A 22368-nucleotide genomic window follows, 5' to 3' on the forward strand; every position below is an offset into this window, starting at 1 on the left:
ATCCTGTAAAAGGACATCATCTAATGAATACAGCATAATGCTGAGAAAAATCTACAAAACATCAATATCAACCGAAATTTGGGCTTTACTTGTACTGTTCATAAACTCCTGCATCCTTCTTTTGTATCCAAAAAGTGGTCTAATTTTGTTCTTAGCTAAAATAGTCAATTCATTTGGGCCTTTTTTTCCCCCCTTATTCTGTATGTACCCAAATGTGTTCAAAGTTAAAGCAGTCTTGTATATTATTTAAAAGTTTATTTCAAACTTAGGAAATTAAAGCAGATAGAAAATGCAGTATTTTTCCCCTGGCTTAGTGAAAAAAATATCAGCTAAAGTGTCACCCAAAGCATTATAATAATTTGCTGTTTGAACCTGAGGTCTATAATTATTTTCGCAAACTGTTTTAGAGGGTAGGTTACTATCTAAATAAACTAGAAGACTCCTCAATAGAAGGCTGAATCACTGTCTATGGAACAACACCTCTGCTGTAAGAATTGGGAAAGAACAGAAGTAACATTACAATACTTTGAGACAGAAGATCTGGAATCAAATCAAATCTCTATTTATTACTTGAAGTACATGTGAGTAGGTCACATGACTTCGGTTACTCCACTGTACAATGAGGACAATCATGGACAGCCAATGGGGTTTTATGAAAATTAAATAAAACATACAAGAAATCTTAACAGACTCTACATTAGTAAGAACACTGTTCCCCAAAATCATCACCTGCCACCTTTCACCACAATTAATAAAAAATTTAAGAGGACAGCTGAATTCAACTACATTCAGCTTAATAAAAATTTACCTCGATGCTCATCATACGTGTTTAGGTCTATGCCGGGTGTCAGGATTGAAAGAAAGGGAGGGAAGATGAGAAGGAGAGAGGAAGGTCCATCTAAGCCACACTGTCTGTCTTCTAAGACCCTGTGATATTACAGAGAAGATGTTTCACGTATGAATCATATGAAGAATGGCCCACTGACGTCGAGTCAATCCCGACTCATAGCAGCTCTATATGACCAGGCAGAACTGCACCACAGGATTTCCAAGGCTGTCAATCTTTATGAAAGCAGGCTGCCACGTCTTTCTCCCACAGTGCAGTGGGGGGTTCGAACCGCCAATTTTTGGATAGCAGCCAAGTGCTTAACCACTGTGCCACCAGGGCTCCTTCATATGAAGAATACTTGACATTATATAACAAAGTATGGTGCTAACAACAGCTTTTATGGGAATTTTATGTGAGATCTCGTATGAGGTCAGAAAAGGGTTCACAGAAATAGAGAAGACATTACTTTGTCCTTTAAACATCCACTTCTCAATGAGCCAGTCAATCCGTGGGATGTGATGGGACAGCTCTGCCCAGAGAGACTCAGGAACAACGTTACTGAGTGCCTCCTCGGACACTGCTCGGGCATCTATCACCCCTGACTATGTATAACTCCCCCTCACTTCCTCGTTCCTTCCTCTTCTCTGAGCTATTCCCCCTTCTCCACCTCCTCTGCCTATTCCTAGGGACAGCGGTGTCCCCAGGCCTGGCTGATCCCCATCCACAGCCTTCAGAGCTGACCAGGGCACTCAGGCAGGGGTCAATATGGCACAGCTGAAACATCACAGGACTGGGGATCAGGACACCTGAGTTCCTGGTCCCATTCTTGCCCTTACTTCTCTCTGTGACCTTGCGTGAGTCACTTCCACACCATGGGCGTGTCTCCTCACACACCAAACGAGAGCAGATGATATTTACAAGCCCTCCGTGCTCCCAAAGGTTCAATGTCTGTGTCCTGACCTACAGTTTCCAAGTGACAACTGGGGGCTCACCAGTCATACGGCTCCTGAAGAGGCACTGACATGACCACATTGAGGGTTTCTATTGTGGGGAAGGTCAGGGGCTCCTTCAGAAAAAATAGCTGATCTAAACGGGGCCCAAGGAGCGTCATGACAACACTGCTCACAATGTGCTAGAGGTGGAGAGAAAAAGCAGCCAAGATGGGCGTGCAGCTGCCACACTTCAGAGCAGCATTCTAACCTCGTTAGTATCATTTTGCTTAATACCAAGTCCCACAGATGAGAAGCTATTTTTACCGTGCATTTAGCACACTTGCGTATCATCTTCCCAGCTGGCATGTCCACAGTCCAGTCCAGCGGCCTCTGCCAGCAGAGAGCCTTCAAGACCTTACGGCACCCAGGATTAACTCAAGAGAAGAGGGAGGGGGAGAAGGAGAAGAATGAATAAAACCAAAAACCAAACCCACTGCCGTCAAGGCAATTCCAACTCATAGCAACCCTATAGGACACAGTAGACCTGCCCCACAGTGTTTCCAAGGAGCAGCTGGTGGCTTCGAACTGCTGGTCTTTTGGTTAGCAGGCGAGCTCATAACCACTGAGCCATCAGGGCTCCAGAAGAATGAACAGGAGGGAGAAGAAGATGGCAGCTGGGGTCGGGGAGTAGGGGCAAGAAAGGAGAAGATGGAATAAGAGCAAGTAAAAGCCAACACGACAGACACTCAAGAGTGAGGCATCCAAGACCCACATCTTCAAAGACTGAGCGATGTGTGGACATGCAGAGGAAAGCATGGGAAAGTTGAGTCCTCTGTGAGGTTCAGGTGACCATGGGCCCAACCATGGGCCCTCTAACCCCAATTTTGATCATGACCTCTGTTTATTTTTGCTTATCACCAAAATAAGCTCCCCTTAGAACAGCCACACATGCCACTCCTTGGATCCCTATCCCCATACTCTAAGAGGTCAGCATCGAATGACCACAATATGCCTTTCAGAGCTATAGGGGGCCACTGTTGCTACACGTCCTGCTTCATGTTTCTCTCATGAAAAAAAAATGAACAGTAGCCACTGACTCAATTCCAACTCATGGCGACCACACGTGTGTCCGAGTAGAACTGTACTCCACAGGGTTTTCAATGACTTGATGTTTTGGAAGTAGACTGCCAAGTCTTTCCTTCAAGGCACCTCTGCGTGGACTCGAACCCCAATATTTTAGCATGTTTACCATTTGCACCTCCTAGGGGCCCCTGTCTCTTATGTAGGAGTGGGAATTCTAGGTTTTGACGACTGACCAAGTTAAATTATGTGAAAGCATCTTTCATGGGGCCCATCACAGAGTAGATACCGGATGAATGTCTGCTTGTTTCCATCTGTTTGATCAGCAGCAGCAGCACACGCCCTGCTGTCATTCCTGTCGGTCTTCATAGAAGGAGGCGTCCAGCCAAGGCCTGCTGAGCAGCAAGCAAGGACCCAGGCTCCAACCAGCTCTCTACTGTTCACTCAGATGTGGGCGCCATTCTCAGACCTGCCACTAACTGGGCCAGTAAAGCTGGGCAATTCGTTTCTTCCCTGGGAGGTGGGGGCTGGACTAGACAGGTGGTTTTTAAGTTCCTTTCCAATGCTGAAATTCTATAAGCCTATAAGGCTCATATACATTTTGGAAACAAGCAACATACAGAGGGAAAGTTGTTCAAAAGGCATAGTGACTTACTTCTTTATTGAGCACTATGTCCAGGAGATAGAGGGAAGTCAGAGATAAATTCATGAAAAATGGAGAAAATACTGGGCTTGTCAAGGATTTCATTTTACTTGGATCCATAACCAACGCCCAAGGAAGCAGCAGCCCAGAAAACAAATGATGTATTGTACTGGGCAAATCTGCTGCAAAAGATCTTTTTAAAGTGTTCAAAAGCAAAGATGTTCCTTTGAGGTCTAAGGTATCCCTGACCCAAGCCATGGTATTTTCCGTCACCTCAGATGCATGCGAAAGCTGGACAATGAATAAGGAAGACCAAAGAAGAACTGATGCCTTTGAGTTATGGTGCTGGAGAAGAATACTGAATATACCATGGACTGCCAGAAGGAGGAACACATCTGTCTTAGAAGAAGTACAGCCAGAGTGCTTCTTGGAGAGACATCTCACTTACTTTGGACATGTTACCAAGAGGGACCAGTCCCTGGAGAAGGACATCATGCTTGGTAGAGGGTCAGTGAAAAAGAAGATCCTCAATGAGATGAACTGACACAGCGGCTGCAACAATTGCGAGGATGGCGCAGGACCGGGTAGTGTTTCCTTCTGCTGTACACAGAGCCACTGTGAGTTGGCAGTGACTCGACGGCACTTAACAACAACAGCAGAGCAACAGAAGGTAGTCCTCAGAATCAGGACCCTCATTCTATGTTGAAGGGTTTGAATGGGGAGAGGAACATCAGATAGCAATACAGAATCAAGTGGAATATTAAACCAAAGTGCAATACTAAGACTACAGCTCAGAGCCAAGGGGGAGGGAAGAAAAGGCTTCCTAGGAGGACAGATATGTGTTAGACTTTGAAGAAGGAGAGCTAGACCCACACAGGCAAAACAGAAGGAGGTGACGTTTTATAAGAGCTGCCTGACTGCGGGAAGAAGCATCATCAGTATCTGGGATGGTTGAGTCTCTTATTTGTTTTGAGTCTTAGGTCACTTTTTTAGCATCCTGTGCTTCATACATGGTGGGACAGTGGTTACAAGCTTGGCTGCTAACCAAAAGGTTGGCAGTTTGAATCCACCAGCCGCTCCCTGGAAACCCTATGGGGCAGTTCTACTCTGTCCTATAGGGTCGCTATGAGTCAGAATTGACTCGACAGCAACGGGGTTTTTTTGGTTTGGTTTCATACATAAAAGGCTACAGCAATAATGGCCACCGCCCTCCCCACTGCAGTAATGCTGTGGGCTGGTAGGAAGAACAATGAAATGGGGACAAGACACATGGGTTCTGGGCCCTGCTCTGGGGCCACCATTTAACTACTAGGGTTTAGCGAAGTAGCTTAGCTGAGAACGGGGTAAGAGATGCTGTAGAACTGCAACTGGGACTCAGAGCTACAAAGCTTCTTGAAAATCATCTTGTCCAAAGCTCTCAGTTCACAGGTGAGGAGACTGTGTCCCATCAGAAAAGAAGTGTCTTCTCTCAGTAACAGTTCTGTAATCTCGTTCCAGTTCCCTACACACGCGTCGTATCTGCCTTTTCCTGGGTCCTGTCTCAAGCTGAGGTCTTTTCTTTTTTAATTGTGATAAATATATCTGCTACAAACCATTTGACATTTCAACAATCTTTACAGGTATGGTTCTGTGACAAAATTATGTTCATCACGTTGTTCAACATCACCCTTATCCTTTCCAAAATGATACCATCACCCTTAACAAAAGTTCACTGTCCCATAAGCATTGAGTCCTCTTTTTCCCCCTCCCTCCCACCCACCCTTGTTAACCACTAAAAAACTTTGGCCTCTATGCATTTGCCTATTCTACATATTTCATATAAGTGGGATCAAACAATATTTGTCCTTTTGTGGCTGGCTTATTTCACTCAATATACTGTTTTCAAGGTTCATCCCTGATGTACCAAGCTGTGATTCTTGCCTGCCAGAAATTTACTCTTCAACTCCCTGTAATATCCCGTCAAAGTCCACTTAATTGTCTTTCAAAGCACAGTCCAGTCCCTAATCCTGTATGAAAGCTCCAGGTACAAAGAGTCCCCAAAATTCTCTCACTCCCAAAGTACAATCACCGAGCTCTCACATCACACAGAGTCTTGAATGTTCCTGAATAGAACTCATCTCCACATACTGTGCCAGCTCCCTCCAGTGATTTCTTAGCAAGCTACCTTGCATTTGGTAGGTGCTAAGTAAATGCTTATTCAGCCAGGCTGGTCTGGAATTTTTATTTTCTGACACTCAGTCAATTACCTTCTCAAACATATCATGTTGCCTCTGATGATTAAAAACCTAAACGTGTGCAATCACCAGAGAAGCCAAAATAGTTCCAACCACCTCCAAGACCGTATCAAGCTCCTTACCAGACCTACAAAATACGTTGCAAAGGAGAAGAGACATAAAGGAAAAGAGAGAAGGAGCAAAGGGCATGGACTGCAACTTGGATGAACAGCTGTGCCTGTGAGGTTAACAAGTGCTGGGAGTATCACTCCAATTTTACAGGTAAGAAATCTGCTGCGTGGAGCTTTAATGGCTGGCCCAGGGTCTCACCCAGGGCCCTGATGGAGCAAGGAGGTTCTGGTTCTGTGGTCTGCTGGGGCACTGCTTTTCCCACTGCAGAACACTGTCAGATTGAGTCTCGACTAGTGGTCACAAGGTAGGGTCCAGAATCCACGTGTCCTCTCCCCATTTCAGTGCTACTCCTCTCACCCTACAAAGCCATCAGCTGGGCAGGCCCATACAGTATACTGCAGGGGCTGGGAGACATACGGAAAAGAAGAACCCCAACAGCTACCTATACAGCAAAGGCTTTACGCTTAGTAAACACTCAACCAGTAATGTCTGGACGGAAGCATGGCAGAGAGATGTATGAGCCAGAGCCGGGTAATTCCAGAGAAAACTCAAGGCACACATCAGATGGGAATTTGGGAAAAATCCCTTTAAACACACGAGGACTCAGATGCCAGCACACATAGTGATGGCCCCAGCCAGACAGCGAAGGCAAACTGGCACCACTGTAACTTGTCCATTCACCAATATGCTTCCCGAAAAACACCCATATGCTTTCTTTTAGCTTCCATATGCTTTTTCAGCAAGGAAACTAAAATATTTCATTAGTTTTGAGTAATTAATAATTACTTATTTCACAATAGTCACCCTCATTAAAAAATGAAAATAACTGATTAAGCTGCAGGATCCTGGCTTTCAACACAAGTTTTTTTTTTTTGTTTTTTTTTTAAATTCTTCCCCTCTAGGAATTGAGGAATACAGTAAAACAGCCAGTGTGGAAATATGCACACTGTGGGGAATAGAGAGTTATCATACACACAGCCCAGCATTCCTCTTTACTGATACATCGTGGTTTAATGAAAAGAACATGGACTTTGGAATCACAAAGACTTGGGATCCAATCCCAGTCGGACCCCTTGTGAACAGGACTTCTGAGGAAATGAAGGGCGTTGAAAGATAAAGTCTGCTGAACCCCTTCAGCTCAGCCTTCCATTATCCCCAAGGAGGGAAATCACAGGGCTCCCTCCAGCTATCTCAAGCCGTGGGTACAGCATACCATGAGAACACTGGCGGCGTGCCAGTCTCTGTCAGGAGGCCAGAGCCAATGGCCTTGAAATTGGTCTTGGTCTTGAAACAGTGCTCTCAAGCTCTACGAACTACCTGGGGATCTTGTTAAAGTGCAGATTCTGGCCTAGAAGCCTGGAACGTGGCCTGAGATTCTGCATTTCTAACAAGCTCCCAGGGGATGCTGATGCTGCGGGTTTTCAGACCATACCTTTGAGAAGCAAGGCCCGAAAAGAGTATGAGGTTGATGGTAAGATATAGAATGAGTAAAAACAGGAAAACTGTGCCTGCCTCAGGGGGCCGTGACGAGGATTACTAATCACACTGACAATAATACTTCTGTGTATTGAAAGACACAATGGGCTTTCGTTTATCTTCACAACCGCCCTGTCAGTAAGGGATTATTTCCATATTATAGATAACAAAACTGAGACCCAAAGAAATAAGTAACTTATTCAAAGTCACACAGCTAGTAAGTGTTGGGCTTCAAACCCAGGTGTATCTGCCTATCAGCGGGAGTATAAGCACTTGCAAGATATTACTGAAGGGTACTGCTACGAAGTCTGGTCCTTGTTCTGCCACAAACCTGCTGCCCGAATTTGAGTTGTGTCCCTTCCCTGAGCCTCCGTTTCCCCACCTCTTCCATCTCCGACAACAGTTGTCACCCTCATGGCTCCTGCGAACACTCACAGTGGGTCACCAAGCGCTAAATAGTGACTTCACACATGTGGCAGTCATTACAACTTGGCAGGATCCAAATTCTAGCTGCTCACATCTGCATCTGTGCTGATCTAGGCAGGGTCAGAAGTCTATCTCTGTTAAAAGTCCCACGCTCGGTAGAAGAGGGGAAAAAACAACAAACGGACGGATTCCCAGAGCATTAAAATTCCAGTTCAGTTGATAACTCACCGTATATCAGCGCAGTATGACCCTCACCACTGTTTGCCCTCCTCCTCATCTCACTTGCAAAATGGAGGCATGGAGACCACTAAGCTGATAGAAGTCTGAAGAAAAGGAAAAATTATGTACAAAACAGTCCAACATATTACGTTCTGCCTTAACGTTCCAGAGAAGCATTTAATTAATGAATTATAAATAAATCAGAAAGTGTGATCTTGTCCCTCTCTAAACTCTCATGCATCCATTCTCTGTACTCCTCTAGGGCCCACTGACCATTTTCTACCAGGTATTCCTACAGTTTATTAGCTTGTTTCATTGTCCCTGTTCATATTCAATGAGGTTTCTGGAGGTATTCATATATTTTGAAGCAGATCTGGATTTAAATCCAAGCTTTGTGATTTATCAGATGTATGACTTTGAGCAAATTACCCAATCTCTCTAAGCTCAGTTTCCTGGAATGAAAAATGGAAGGGACATGATTTCCTATTTCACAATATTAAGTAAAGTAATGCATTAAAGTGCCTAGCATTTAGCAGGTTCTCGGGAAAAGTGTAGTCAAGTGAGTGAATGAAAGAATGAAGCAAGCAGAATAAGAATTTCATTACCAAACACTCAGCAGCTGGGACATGTAAATGTCCAGAGTCCTGCTCCAAAATGAGCCCGACATTGAGAGAACAAGAGGTGAAGCATGGGAAAAATCCAACAGCAATAGGAAATGTATACCACTCAAATGTCATCTCAGCCTTCCCATATAGAAAAAAAACATCTTTTGCTTAACCTAGAAGCCTTGTATGGCCTTCAGAGGGTCTACAAACAGCCTGAAATTACAGACCACATTCTACGAGGATGTGTCATTTCCCAGGGTAGAGACTTCAGAGCTTCCGAGTTTCCAAAAATGCCATAATCCAGCCCCCTCCCCAGCCAACACATGTACATACAAATTAAGACCAGCTGCTTTGGGCAAGTCCTTTAACCTACAGGGACTTGTCAGCAGACAGAGAAGTTCATTTAATACAATCAGGCTGAGAGATGTAAATGTGCATTCTAGAAAGTACAGCAGGAGAAGCTATAATGATAAGCACCTCAAACCAGAGAAATTTAAGAACCTGGCTCAGCTCCAACCTTGCTATGGGCCCCTGGACATATAATGGGAAGTCAGAATTGAGAGGGGACCTTTGACACCACCTCACTCTTCCCATGTCCTAGATGGAGAAACTGAGGCCCAGAGAAAGACCATGTACTCCCCAAAGTCATAGTTAACTAATTAGAGCCAGGATTGAAACCTCAGACACAGAAATCATCTTCTCTCTCTTAATCTCAGTATTATGAGGGGCAAGAGAAGAGTTTAGGCCTTCTGAGACATCTTTTAACTGATACGATAATTACCTCTCTCTTTTCTGGACCTGAAAGTCCCATGAAAACACGAGTTTGGTTTTGGCAAGGATTAGTTCAGCTGCTTCTCAGTCCCAGCCCAGTCCCACAAGAACAAGGCAGAGAAAAGGATCTGAGGGAGTGAGAGACACTGCTATTAATCTTGGGTAGCCCAGCAACAGGGAACTGCAGGCCTTGAACTAGATTTCACCGTGTAGGCTCTTAACTCTCCTGTCCTCTTGCTTATTAATCCCTCGTCTGTCGCCTCTTTATGAATGTTCCCAACTATCTGCAGTAAACAGCCAGTTAGGAGCTCAGGCTCAGCCCCCTATAATTCACTGCACCAGAAAAGGGCAGGAGGTGGGTGGCGGAGGGAGTGATGATGTCAGGGTCCAATAACCTCTTGTAGGAAGGACTACAAGGGGATCTGTAGACTCGTAATAAACACAGAGAGAAGCAGCTGTGGAGCCCTCTGCTGCCCTGCCACATGGAAATAATGAAGAAGTCTGGAGTCCGTTCACATCTCAAGGACCTTTCAACTCCCTGTGCTGACGCTGAGATTTGTTTTGCCTGATAGACAATGACCCTTTAAGCATTGGGAAGGGAAAGGACAGTTTCTAGAAAGAGATTTCGCCACTAAAACAAGATATATCTATGGAGTCAAAAGAAAGATTTCTAGTCTAGGATCTGCCACACCTTAGGCAAATGAGATTCCCTCCCTGACCCCATAATCTCCATGTATGAAATGAGAGAACTTGGTTCACTGATTCTCAAAGTCCCTCTGGCTTTACCATTCAGCCCTCTCCTTAAGTCAGGTCCAATGACTCACTCTGAGAAAGTCAAGCGGCCAAAGAGGAATCCACCAATGTTAACTGTGGACGAGTCCACCAAATGCTCTAAACATGGGACCCAGATTATGGAACAACGTCATAGAGTAGAGGGACATGAGGAAATGCATTTGTCTTTTCCCTAGCCAGAAACTGCAAGTAGCAATGTTGCTAGGGAGTAGGGAATGACCAATGTATAAACGTCCAACCAAAGTGTCTACATATATAGCTCAAAGCACTGACTGCTCTTCTCCTATGTAAGAAAAGCAAAAGCCCAACAGAAGAATTTTCACACACTGGCTCTATAGTAGAGTCATGGGACTTTTTTGTGGCTTTGGAAAAGTGGCAGCAAGAGGGAGAAGGGACAGGCTAAGACATAGAATCCTAGAAAATCGAACAAGAATACCATGACCATTGGGCAACTCTGTCTATTTTTAGATGCTGAAAGGAACCCCAGATAGGGAAGGGACTTGTCTAAGGTAACACAGCAAAGTGACAACAGCACTCGGATTAGAATGAGATTTGTTTGGTCTGTGGCTCTCAGTTCTTCATCCCTACCACACTGCTTCTTTCTCCAAAACTGTCCAGGCAACTAAGAAAATCATTTCATTTTTAACTATCGCCTCTACCTCCACCTCAAAAAACAGTAATTGGTTAATCTGATTGAATGCAGACTATGACTGTTTCCACCAAATTATAATAAACAATTCACTCTGGCAATATAGACAAGTCTGGGAGAAGTAATTGGGCATTACTCATCCTTGCTAATGAATCACCCTGTAGAAAGCAGGGATAATCAACGGTTTACAGGAGGCCAGAAGCCTGTTCTTGTTCAAGTACAGATCTCGCCTATTAAAGAACATTAGGCATCAGCTCTAAATAGTAAACAGGGTGTACCATTTCAGATTCCATGAAGTGCAGCTTTAAATAGCTTTGGTTTGGAAATGGGATAAGGGGCACACCAGAGTCACTGGATCAACATTGAAAGCAGAGAAAAACAGTGATTACACTCATTAATTGAGTACCTGTTGACATGTCTACTGTCAAGTCTAATTATTTATTTAAACTGTTATTCTTTCTTCATTACTGCCACTGATACCAATTATTACCAAAATACTCTTTTAAAATTCTACAGCATGTCCCAGAGTAATTTTTTTTGCCACCTTCCACAAGGTTATAGATGTTTCTATGTTTCTCTACCTAACAGCCCCCACCTAAAAAAATGGAAATCAGATACACAGATAAATAAATAGAAGATACATAAATAGAAACAGATAGATAGCTAGATAAGACATATAAAACTGTTCTTTTTCAAGAGTAAGTTTTTGTAACCTTTCAAGTTTTGCTTAAACTCGTCTCTGCAGTCCCTGGGCGGTGCAAATGATTAACACACTCAGCTATTAACTGAAAGGTTGGAGGTTCGAGTTCACCCAGAAGTACCTCAAAAGAAAGGCCTGGTGATTTACTTCCAAAAAATCAGTCACTGAAAACCCTATGGTGCACAGTTCTACCCTGATACATATGAAGTCGCCATAGTCAGAACCAACTCCACAGCAATTGGCACTGGTTTTTCTATAGTTTCGAGATGAATTTCAGTGTGAGGGGGCATAGTGATCCACTTTTTAAAGCTAATTCTATTAATATTTCCCAACTGGCATTTTGCGGAGAGTTAGCATGATAACCTCAATTTTTAAAATAAATACGTTAGATCTCTGCCTCAGAGTTATCAAAAAATATCATGTGCATGTTTACAGTATATTCTTTTCTGATCTACCCCTACTCCTCATTTATCGACTACCTTGTTATCTGACATTTCACATTTTCAACAATAGTAAAACATCTACTTTCCGAGTATTCTGTGCATTAATGACGTATGTCAGGCAGTAATGAACACTGAGGTGCAAGGCGAGAGTGACACTGGCCATGATGGCTAAGGTTATGTGTCAGCTTGGCTGGGCCGTGATTCTCAGTAGTTTGGTAGTTACGTAATGATGTAATCTGGCAGTTATGTAATGATGTAGTCATCCTCCATTTTGGCATAATGCCAATTTTTGCCTAACAATCTGGTCTTTGGAATCTGACCATGTCAGTAAGTGAGCAGTGGGTGCATTTATCCATGAAAATAATATATTAGAAAGAAGTTTTTACAGGGGGGCTATATACTGGACAGGAATGAAAAGAGGGGCAGGAACCCTTCCCGCATTTTTTGCTACTACCTTTTTATATAACCCTCTCTTTTGTAGAAATGAGAACAAAATCTAAATAACTCAAATGGCTGTTATGCCTGATATAATTTTAGACAAGTTTCACAGTCCATACATCACCCACAATAGTTGCAGATGATGTGCTTTTATTTCCTGTATATGGTGAATATTAGCCTTGAAAAGCTTACTAACCTAACATCATAACTTCCACTCAATTTTAAAATGCTAACTTCGACAAATATGGAGAAGTACCAACAAATTTGGTCTGTGTAACTGAAGTTATGTTTGTGGTTCAAGATAATGAAAATAATATGCCCAAGGGATGAACAAAAAATTCAGTAAAACAAATATTTACAGTACTTTAAACGCTGATATCAAATCTTCCACTCTTTTACAGGGCCTGCAGTTAGAAACACCTTATTGATTACTTCACCTTCTTTTGGCTAAGATTTCTAAAGAATTCCACAGAATGCAGTAGACCTCACTGGAAGGTACAGCTATCAGCTGGTTACCTGCAGAAGAAAGCTCACCATTTTACAGATTTTAAAAGTAACATGCTTCCATTAAAAAAAACAGTTACTGGCCTTCCTTTCCTTGGCAATTTCAGGACAAGTGTATTCTTCTGCTAAAGGCGTATTACCTTCGCACTGGTCTCCCCAAGAATGGTGTACAGATACTGTGGGTCCCGACTTTCAAAGGGCTCTAGCTCATTTTCTTTGTTGTTTGGATTTTTTTGCTGTAGCCTCAGATTATGACCGTTTGAGATGATTTGTTGGGCAGCTAAGAGATCTGACTAGTAAAGTTTGGCCCCTTCAGAATCAGGTAACACTGGCAGCATAGTTTAGTAAAACATTTACTTGATCAGAGACTGGGAGAGTATGTTGGAAAGTCCTCCTACGATGTACTAGCTGAGGATACAATAAGATAATGGATACAAACATCATAGAACACACTACTTTATGGACACTTAGGAATTACTCGCTGAATCAGAATCTTCTGTGTTTTCCAAAGTTGTGTCCTTTTGAAATTAAACCTTAAGGGGAGAAACTGAAAGGGAAAATTAAATCAAGAAGACATAAAAGGAAGCAGATCACCATCTTGGACATTTTTCAGATTTTGTTGTTCATGAACTACCTTTGTATTTCTCCAATTAGGAGTAAAATCAACCTTTTAAACATTGCTGGGTAAAACATTGTTATAGATTGAATTATGTCCCCCAAAAATGTGTGTCAGCTTGGCTAGGCCATGATTCCCAGTATTGTGTGATTGTCCACCATTTTGTCTTCTGATACAGTTTTCCAATGTGTTGAAAATCCTACCTCTATGATGTTAATGAGGCAGGATTACAGGCCGTTATGTTAATGAGGCAGGACTCAATCTACAAGATTAGGTTGTGTCTTGAGTCAGTCTCTTTTGAGATATAAAAAGGAGAAGCCAGCAGGGAGACTGGGGGACCTCATACCACAAGAAAGAAGTGACAGGAGCAGAGGGCATCCTTTGGACCCAGGGTCCTTGTGCATAAGAAGTTCCTAGACCAGGGGAAGACTGATGACAAGGACAGTCCCCCAGAGCCAACAGAGAAAGGCTTCCTCTGTAGCTGGTGCCCTGAATTTGGACTTCTAGCCTCTTAGACTGTGAGAGAATAAATTCCTCTTTGTTAAAGCCATCCACTTGTGGTATTTCTGTTACAGCAGCACTAGATGACTAAGATAGATGTCTATCAGCCTTCCATAAACATGAAGAGGCTGATCCTCTTACCTCAGACAGCTAGCTCCTGGGGTTGTCAGTGGACACAGAGCTCAGCAAGCTTCAGTGTTAGTGTCTGTCAATGAAAAGAGGTCAAAGTTACTTTTGGGTAATTAAGCCTATATTTATTCATTAATAATCGTAACTTCTAATGTCTACATAGCAGTTTCTTGTTTTTCAAAACATTTTCACATTCACTCATTATCTCATTTCACCTACAAAACAACCCTGTGAAGAAGGGTAGGGATTATTGGGGAAGTAGGGAAAGCAAAAGGGATTTGGAGCTATTTGAACCTTTCTCCCTTTTACCAAGTAGCCCTAGACAAGTTACTACAATTCTCTGACTGTCAATTTAAATGTCAATTGTCATATGTAAATGAGGGTTATAATAGCTACTTTATAGCCAAACAGCAAACCAAACCCAAGGCTGCCGAGTTGATGCCGACTCATAGTGACCCCACAGGACAGAGAAGAACTGTCCCACAGGGTTTCCAAGGAACACCTGGTGGGTTTAAACAGCTGATCTTTTGGTTAACAGGCTGAGCTCTTAATCGCAAGATTTTCCACGCTTATTCCATTTCTATAGATACGGATAGCAGTAATATAGGAAGCGATAACATCTCTTCCTTAAGTGATCAAAGAATAATATTATACGGGCACGAGACTAGAGAATGCCTCTGGGTTGGGTATTTCTTTGACTCATATTCCTAGTTTTAAAACACTGAATATTTACCTATGTCAATCTCACATGGCCTCACCTAAAAACAAACAAACACCACAGAGAACTTTTGTACTGAAAGACAAGGCCACAAAATTAAAAGCAAGGGTCCGCTTAACCCCCAAAAGGCTAAAGACACACTGTTTTAGGTGAAAGATCTTCCGGTAAATGAGGATCATTTTAAAGGGTGTGCTTGTATCATGACTTAGTTCAGAGACATGGAACTCCCAAATTCACTGCAAGAACGTTGGGAAGTAACGGTAAAAATACCCAATCATATTTGATTCAAATCAGTTTAAGAAAAGACCATGCCTGATAGAGTACTCTGCAAGAAGTTCTTGCCATCTGCCACCAAAATTAAAATACTAATAACCTTATAACACCACAACTTATGGTTTGAAAAATATTATATTACCACTATATCACAAATTATCCCCTCTCTAACTCAAATGAGACCTTATCACCCCACTTTTACCAACAAGGAAACCAAACTTCAAAGATCACATGGATAATATAAAGCAAATGAAAACGTAAACCTTGGAATCTTGACACCAAAACCAATAAGCATCCTTCTAATAACACAATGCAGCCTCTCATTTGTGAGCACACTCTTTTGTAGGGGTAAATTAAAAACTTCGGAAACGAGAACATGGGTAGAAAGTATGTAAAAATCAATTGACAAAGTACAAAAGCGCACTCAGTATCCTGGGTTCTCCTTCACTGGCAAGTGAAAGACAGAGAGAGAAGACTTCACATCTGCGGTCTAACCAGAAGGTGACACATTACTGACACAGAAGGAGGGCTCAAGGCAGAGTCACCATGAACACTTTCTCATCTCTCCCCAGTGATATTTCAGAGATGCAAGATCCTTAGTTTAACTGTCAAAGCGCAAGCCACAGAAACAAGAGTCTGTACCATTGAGTTTTGGTGATGGGCCCCTCATCAGTAAGTCTCATATTGCACAACAGAAAAGTTGAGGCTGTGTAGGTAAGAAGTTCACCAGCCCCTCTTCACATAGCTCAAATGTCATGGGTCCTCAGCAACTCCTGGTATTTCATAATGCAGCGTGGTTCTCCACGAAACCCATAAACACGATTGACAAATCCCAATCTAGTCTCTTGGTAATGAAACCAGTTATCCTTGGCTGCTTCTGCGTATTTTACGACTTTGTCATAACACCTTTGTCCAACCACCTATCTATTCCCAAGAAAAATGTTCTCACTTCCTGTTATGGACTGAATTATGTCACCCAAAAATATGTGTTGTAAATCCCAACCTTGATGCCTGTGGTTATAATTCCATCTGGGAATGGGTTTTCTTTGTTATGTTAATGAGACAGGATTGGTTAAGGAACATCTTGAGTCAATCTCTTACAAGAGGTAAAAGGAGATTAGGCAAACAGAGATGGGGGAAGAACTGCCAAACCACAGGAAGATTGCCCACAAGCAGAAGCTCAGAAGAGACAAGGACCTTGCTCCAGAGCCAACAGAGAGACAAAGTCTTCCCCTAGAGCCAACACCCTAAATTCGGACTTCTAGCCTCCTAAAGCATAAGAATATAAATTTCTGTTTGTTAAAGCCACCCATTTATAGTATTTCTGTTATAGCAGCACTAGATAACTAAGACACCTGCAGAAGTAATTTCAGTCAAAAATAAACAAACCTGCAGAATAAACCTCTAACTCGCAAAACTTCAAGCTATCAATTAAAATCTATGCCAAAGTTAGACTCGTCAAACCTCACTGGAAAAGCTACAGGATTACTGTTTATTTCTACTCTCCTTTGGATAAAACAAGGGGCAACAATGAAGCCAAGAAAGAAAAAAGAGTGGCAAGAAGTAAGGAAAAGGAAGGAAAGGAATGGCGGGATATGAGAAATGGAGCATAGAAAGGCCTATTTCAGTAGGTTTCATATTCTTTAAATCTGCCATCACACACAGGGCAACGTTTAAACTTAAGCATGGAAAGATGGTCCTAACATTATGAACAAGAATTCCAACTTCATTATCTGAAAATCCGATAGCACAAATAAGCATTATGGCAGAATCTTCTAACTACTTGCACTAAAGCCGATATATCTGTAACTCTTTAGTCCTGTGGTCCCAGATGTTTCGAATCTGGAGCAACTATCTTGCAAACAATACTGGAGTAAGGACCGAATTCTAGTCTTAGCACTACAATTCCCAAATCGTTTTAATTATATGTTGTAGAAAACATACATTTTCCTTTTTCTCTTCATAGACCTCGGCCATGGTTATCCCTAAATCACTAACAAAAGGCCAAGATTTCTTTTGTCTGAATTTTGTGTATTTTGGTATGCTTTATGTGGTCGTGGTGGTGGTGAGAGGAAGATTTACAGTAAGATTGCGTTAAATTATATAATGTAATAATTTGGAACATGATTACTAGGAACCCTGTCCCCAGAAGTGATTGACATCTTGGGTTGGGCCAAAGGCATCAGATGCCAAACATGAAATCTCCTCCACGTCCAGCCCCAAGTTCCTTAGGACAAGTATTTTTAAATGCATTCTCTCACCTGCCACCCCAAGATATTTATCAAGAACACACGTGTTCCAGGCCTTATGAATGATTTGGTCATCTCATTAAAGTAATGTTTGCCAGTATTTAATTGCTTCCATCCTTGACTTTAATTTCCTCACCTGTCAGCATCTATCAGCAGCACCAAGATCTTCTGACATCTCGACTGATTGTGTTGAAATTAATCAGATTTTTTTAAAGTCAACTGCTTTGGCCTACAGGTAATTTTCCACTTCTTAATGTGGCGTTCATAAAGGTTCTATCAATGGGACTTATAATCTGGAAATTAAATGAGAGATTTTGGGAATCCTAAGCTGAAATATAAGCAGCTTACAAATCTCAAGCACTGGACCTTAAAAGATGAGTACTTAAAAAAAAAAAAAAAATCAATAAGTGCTCATTGAAGATAGAGCACTAGCCAGCCAGCAGGCACTTCTGAGGAAGGGCTTCCAACCAGCTTGTTTCCCTTGGAACTCCTGCTGAGAATTTGCACTTCTAACAAGCTCCCAGGTCAGGCTAATGCTGCTGGTTAGGGACCAATTCTGAGAATCTAGCAGAGCCAAACCCTTTGCCTTCAAGCTCATAGCAACCCTAGAGGATCGAGCAGGACTGCCCCATAGGGTTTCCAAGGAGCAGCTCATGGATTCAAACTGCCAACCTTTTGGTTAACAGGCTGAGCTCTTAACCACAGTGCCACCGGGGCTCTACTATTGGAGCAGTGGTTCTCAAAATGTATTTATACATAAGAATCACCTGGAGGGGTCTTGTTAAAATGTAGATTCTGATACAGTATAACTGGGGTGGAAATTAAAATTCTCAAAAGGGGCACAAACCGGTTTGAAGCCCTGCTTTCAGGTAAACAGAAGGGAGTTAACGCATAAAGTTACCTCAGAAATTTTGGGGAAAGAAGTTAGAATTAATTAAACTGAACTCATCTTAAGTTACAATGGCCCACAATCTGGTCCCTCCAAAGCTACTCTTTATATTTACCAATGTGATTTTACTCTTCGCCACAAGCCATAAAACCAAAACCAAACCCGTTGCCATCGAGTCCATTCCAACTCACAGGACAGAGTAGAACTGCTCCATAGGGTTTCCAAAGAGTGACTGGTAGATTCGAGCTGCTGACCTTTTGGTTAGCAGCAGAGCTCTTAACCACTGTGCCACAACCCAGTGAGGTATAATTACTATTATTAGTCATGGAAGAAGTGTTTCCTTTTGACAAGAGACGAAGCTGAGGTGGAGAAGATTAAAGGGGCTCTCCTACAATCCTAGCTATGGGCAGGCCCAGTCTTGTGAACTAAATAAAATCAGTCAAGGCAGCAGGATCACTCTGGAATAAAGAGAGAAAATATTCCTTGCAAAACCTCCACACATAATTATTCAGTGCTAATTCCTGTGCTAATATCTAACAGTAACAGTGCTTACGGCATTCACCTAGCAGTTCTACAGGAAGCAAATGAAATGACAGATACAGAAATACCTGATAATGTGCCCTACGATTATGAGATTATTTTTATGTATTTACACTGCTATTCTTACTTGAGGATACAAGCAGCAGATACATGTAATAATTAGGTCCTTGAAAAGCAAGCCACATGCATCTTTCAGTTATTCTGCTGGTTCTGAGTACCTAAACTGAACAAATGAATGGAAAATGTTGCATGCCTTCAATTGGGGTGGGTGGATCAGACATGAGACCTAAGGGTTGTTTCACAAAAATGGCTTTATAACCAAGTGTAACCAAACCACAGTCTGGGTCTACTAGTCTCTCAACCCCTACACAGCCTTGAAGTGTCTCCCCACTGTGAAGGTGTCCTGACCCAGAAAGCTTGGTAAAACAGCCTTTCTCAAGGCTACCCCAACACCTGGTTTCATATCTAGATGGCTATAATTACCAAACCACTTCATAGCTTTTAGTTGATGGAATGCCTTGGAAAGAGGCACCATTTCTAATTGAGTTTCTTGAATCCTAACTCGTTCTAGCACCTAGTCCTTAGTAGATACTCAAGATAAAGTTGAGTGAGGGAATGAATGAGTGAATGAACAAATGAATGAAGTGGTCTATGCAGCTCCTACAGCACCTAGCACAATGCACGCCATGTAAGAAGTGCTAAGTAAAAGTGTGTTGCACTGCAATTAATTGCACATTTAATAAAAAAAATGTATTGCCCAACTAAATGATTTGAAAAGCTAAATCACTGAGTGAGAGGTTCATTGAGGGGTTAAGTAATCTGCAATGATCCAGGCATCATTAACCCATTAGAGGGGTGACGAAATGTTTTTCACAGGAAGATAAGGGCTGAACACATGAGCAGACATGTAGGGAAAGAGCTGAAAATAGGCATACAGAGGAAGAAACATTTGTCAAGAAAGTCATGTTAAGTTCTAAATACAAGATGAAAGGGAAAATAAATCTAGAGATGTTGGGGATTTTTATAGAATTATAGATGTGAATCGTATCCAGAGAGGGCGGGGTGGAGAAAAGGAGGGAGGGAGACAGAGAGAGAAATGAGACAGAGAGACAGAGAGGAGAGACTCTTGAAATAATGAATACTAAAAAACAAGTGCATATGTGTTAAAAAATAAATTAAAAAAAGAATCATCAGACAGATCAGAAACAAAAGCATTAATCGAGCTAAAAGTAGTATTTATTGAAAATACCATGTTTTAGAAACTAAACTAAGCATTTTACATACTTTAATCTTTAAAATATTCTTGGAAGTCATTATTATGCCCATTTTCTGAACTTATCTTGGAGAGATTAAGTAGCCTGATCAAGTTCACACACCTAGCACGTCATGGTACTGGATACATGCCCAGGCTTTAAGATCTGCAAATACGTACTGGTTCCAGAGCAACCAAAACACCACTGGTCATCGAGTCAGCTCCAACTCATGGCTACACCACGCACGTCACAGTAGAACTGTGCTCCACAGGGCTTTCAATGGCTCATTTTTCAGAAGTAGATCACCAAACCTTTCTTCCAAGAAACCTCTAGATGTACTCGAACCGCCAACCTTTTGGTTAGCTGTCAAGTGCAGGAGCTCCAGTCCCAGTATACTAATAGAGAAAAAGGGATAAGCTTGAAAGAGACCCTTAGCATTGGATGGCATGATGGAAATCTTTTTTTTTTTTTTAATGTGGAAATGGTGAAAGCATAAAAGAATTTGAGAATCCAAACTGCTTTAAGTCTTGGGATAGCAGGATTTAAACGTATAGCAGAAAAAAGGGGTGGGGGGGGGTGGATAGGGGAATTAGAGCTATCTTTGAATTTCTGATGACATGTCATTACATTTTTCTAAAATGTATAACACTCAAGCTGTTAGAGTTGAAACTATGGAAAATCCGGTTTCAGAGCAACGCACAGGAGAACTTCAAACATGAAGCTGTTCAGCAGTACAGCCAACTGCCTCTCAAGAGCTGGAAGTGTTCAAAAATCCCACTGCCCATGTGTCAATTCCACCTCATAGTGACCCTACAGGACAGAGGAGAACTGCCCCATAGGGTTTCCAAGGCTGTAATTTTTATGGAGGAGCCCTGGTGGCACAGTGGTTAAGAGCTTGGCTGCTAACCAAAAGGTCGGCAGTTTGAATCCACCAAGCACTCCTTGGAAACCCTATGGGGCAGTTCTACCCTGTCCTATAGGGTCGCTATGAGTTGGAATGTGTACTCAACGGCACTGGGTTTGGGTTCTGGTTAATCTTTATGGAAGCAGACTGCCACATCTTTCTCCTGCAGAGTGGCTGGTGGGTTTGAACCACCAACCTTTCGGTTAATAGCCAAGTGCTTAACAATTGTGCCCTCAGGGCTTCTTGGAAGCATTCAAGTAGAGGCTAAGTGGACTTCTGTCTGGGAAGGCATGTGTGGTATCTTTGCCATGTGAGAGTCTGCATCAAAAGATGGTCCATGCAGTTCAAGGTTACAAAGATTTAGCAGCCCAGTACTGGATGATCACAACCGCTCATATCTCTAGCTGGAATGACACCCTGAAGAGGAACCCCTGGGTAAAACAATATTCATTCAACACATCCATGGAGCTCCCACGAGGTGCCAGGCATAAAACAGCTCCTATCCTCAGGAGCTTAGACAAGAAGGCAGAAAAACACACATTTTAAGGAGTTAAATCAGAACTACTGTTAAGCAATTTGTAAGCTTAATAAATTCTTAGAAAAGACTATAACTAGGAGTCTAAGAAAAAAAAAAAGACTAAATGGTTTGCAAGTAACAGTAAGGGCTGGAATCCTCAGTTCTGTGGAAAGAAAAGGAAGTTACCAAAGACCTAGGTTTGCGAAAAATATTCACACAGGTGACCAAAGGTCAAATCAGATCACACTTTGGGGTAACCAAGCAAGACATATTTAGCAATCAAAGTTTTTCCCAAAAAAACTCACACATGGAAGGAGGACAACAGAATGTTAGATGAGGAACAGAAAAAAATGAGATACTGCAAAAGAACATCAATTTATTTGAAGATGAGAGAAAAATACATCTGACAGACTATAACTCTACTTTCAGTTTGCCCAATTTACGCACATATTTTCACACACTGCCTCTCCTTCCACCTTCCTTCCTCAAAAAAAAGCTACTCTAAAACAGAAGAGGGGTATTAAAGAGAAAATGTAATAGCTGAGTCCAATTCCATTGCCTTTCTAAGCATTCTTCATTACAGTTTCATAGCCTGGCTAGTTTTTTGTTTTGTTTTGTTTTGTTTTTTAATACTTTAGATGAAAGTTTACAGAACAATCTAGCTTCCCATTAAACAATTGGTAAACATACTGTTTTATGACATTGGTTAACACTGACATGTCAACACCCTCCCTTCTAGACCTTGGGTTCTCTATTACCAGCTTTCCTGTCCTCTCCTGCCTTCTGGTCCTTGCCCCTGGGCTGGTTGGACCCTTTAGCCTCATTTTGTTTTATAGGCATGTCTAATCTTTGGCTGAAGGGTGAAACTCAGGAGTGACTTCATTACTGAGCTAAAGGGTGTCTGGAGGCCATACTCTCAGGGTTTCT

The 22368-nt window shown here is 42.1% G+C and overlaps 1 protein-coding gene across 10 annotated transcripts in view; it reads right to left on the bottom strand.

Moving 5' to 3' along the window:
- LPP (LIM domain containing preferred translocation partner in lipoma) overlaps window positions 1-22368 on the bottom strand; it is a 756943-nt gene that overhangs the window by 541529 nt on the left and 193046 nt on the right. For 7 of the 10 annotated variants that reach the window (XM_023736780.1, XM_023736775.1, XM_023736779.1 and 4 more), the window contains one exon: window positions 14111-14174. The exons of 1 other annotated variant lie outside the window; for it this stretch is intronic. The gene's annotated coding sequence lies outside the window, so the exon portion shown is untranslated. Of the gene's footprint in view, window positions 1-7959; window positions 8055-12992; window positions 13587-14110; window positions 14175-17474; window positions 17614-22368 lie in introns of those variants that run through there. 2 more of the 10 variants (XM_023736781.1, XM_023736783.1) reach the window with 2 other exon arrangements.

The sequence above is a fragment of the Trichechus manatus genome, unplaced genomic scaffold (assembly GCF_000243295.1).
Source record: "Trichechus manatus latirostris isolate Lorelei unplaced genomic scaffold, TriManLat1.0 scaffold00092, whole genome shotgun sequence".
Lineage (NCBI taxonomy): Eukaryota > Metazoa > Chordata > Mammalia > Sirenia > Trichechidae > Trichechus > Trichechus manatus.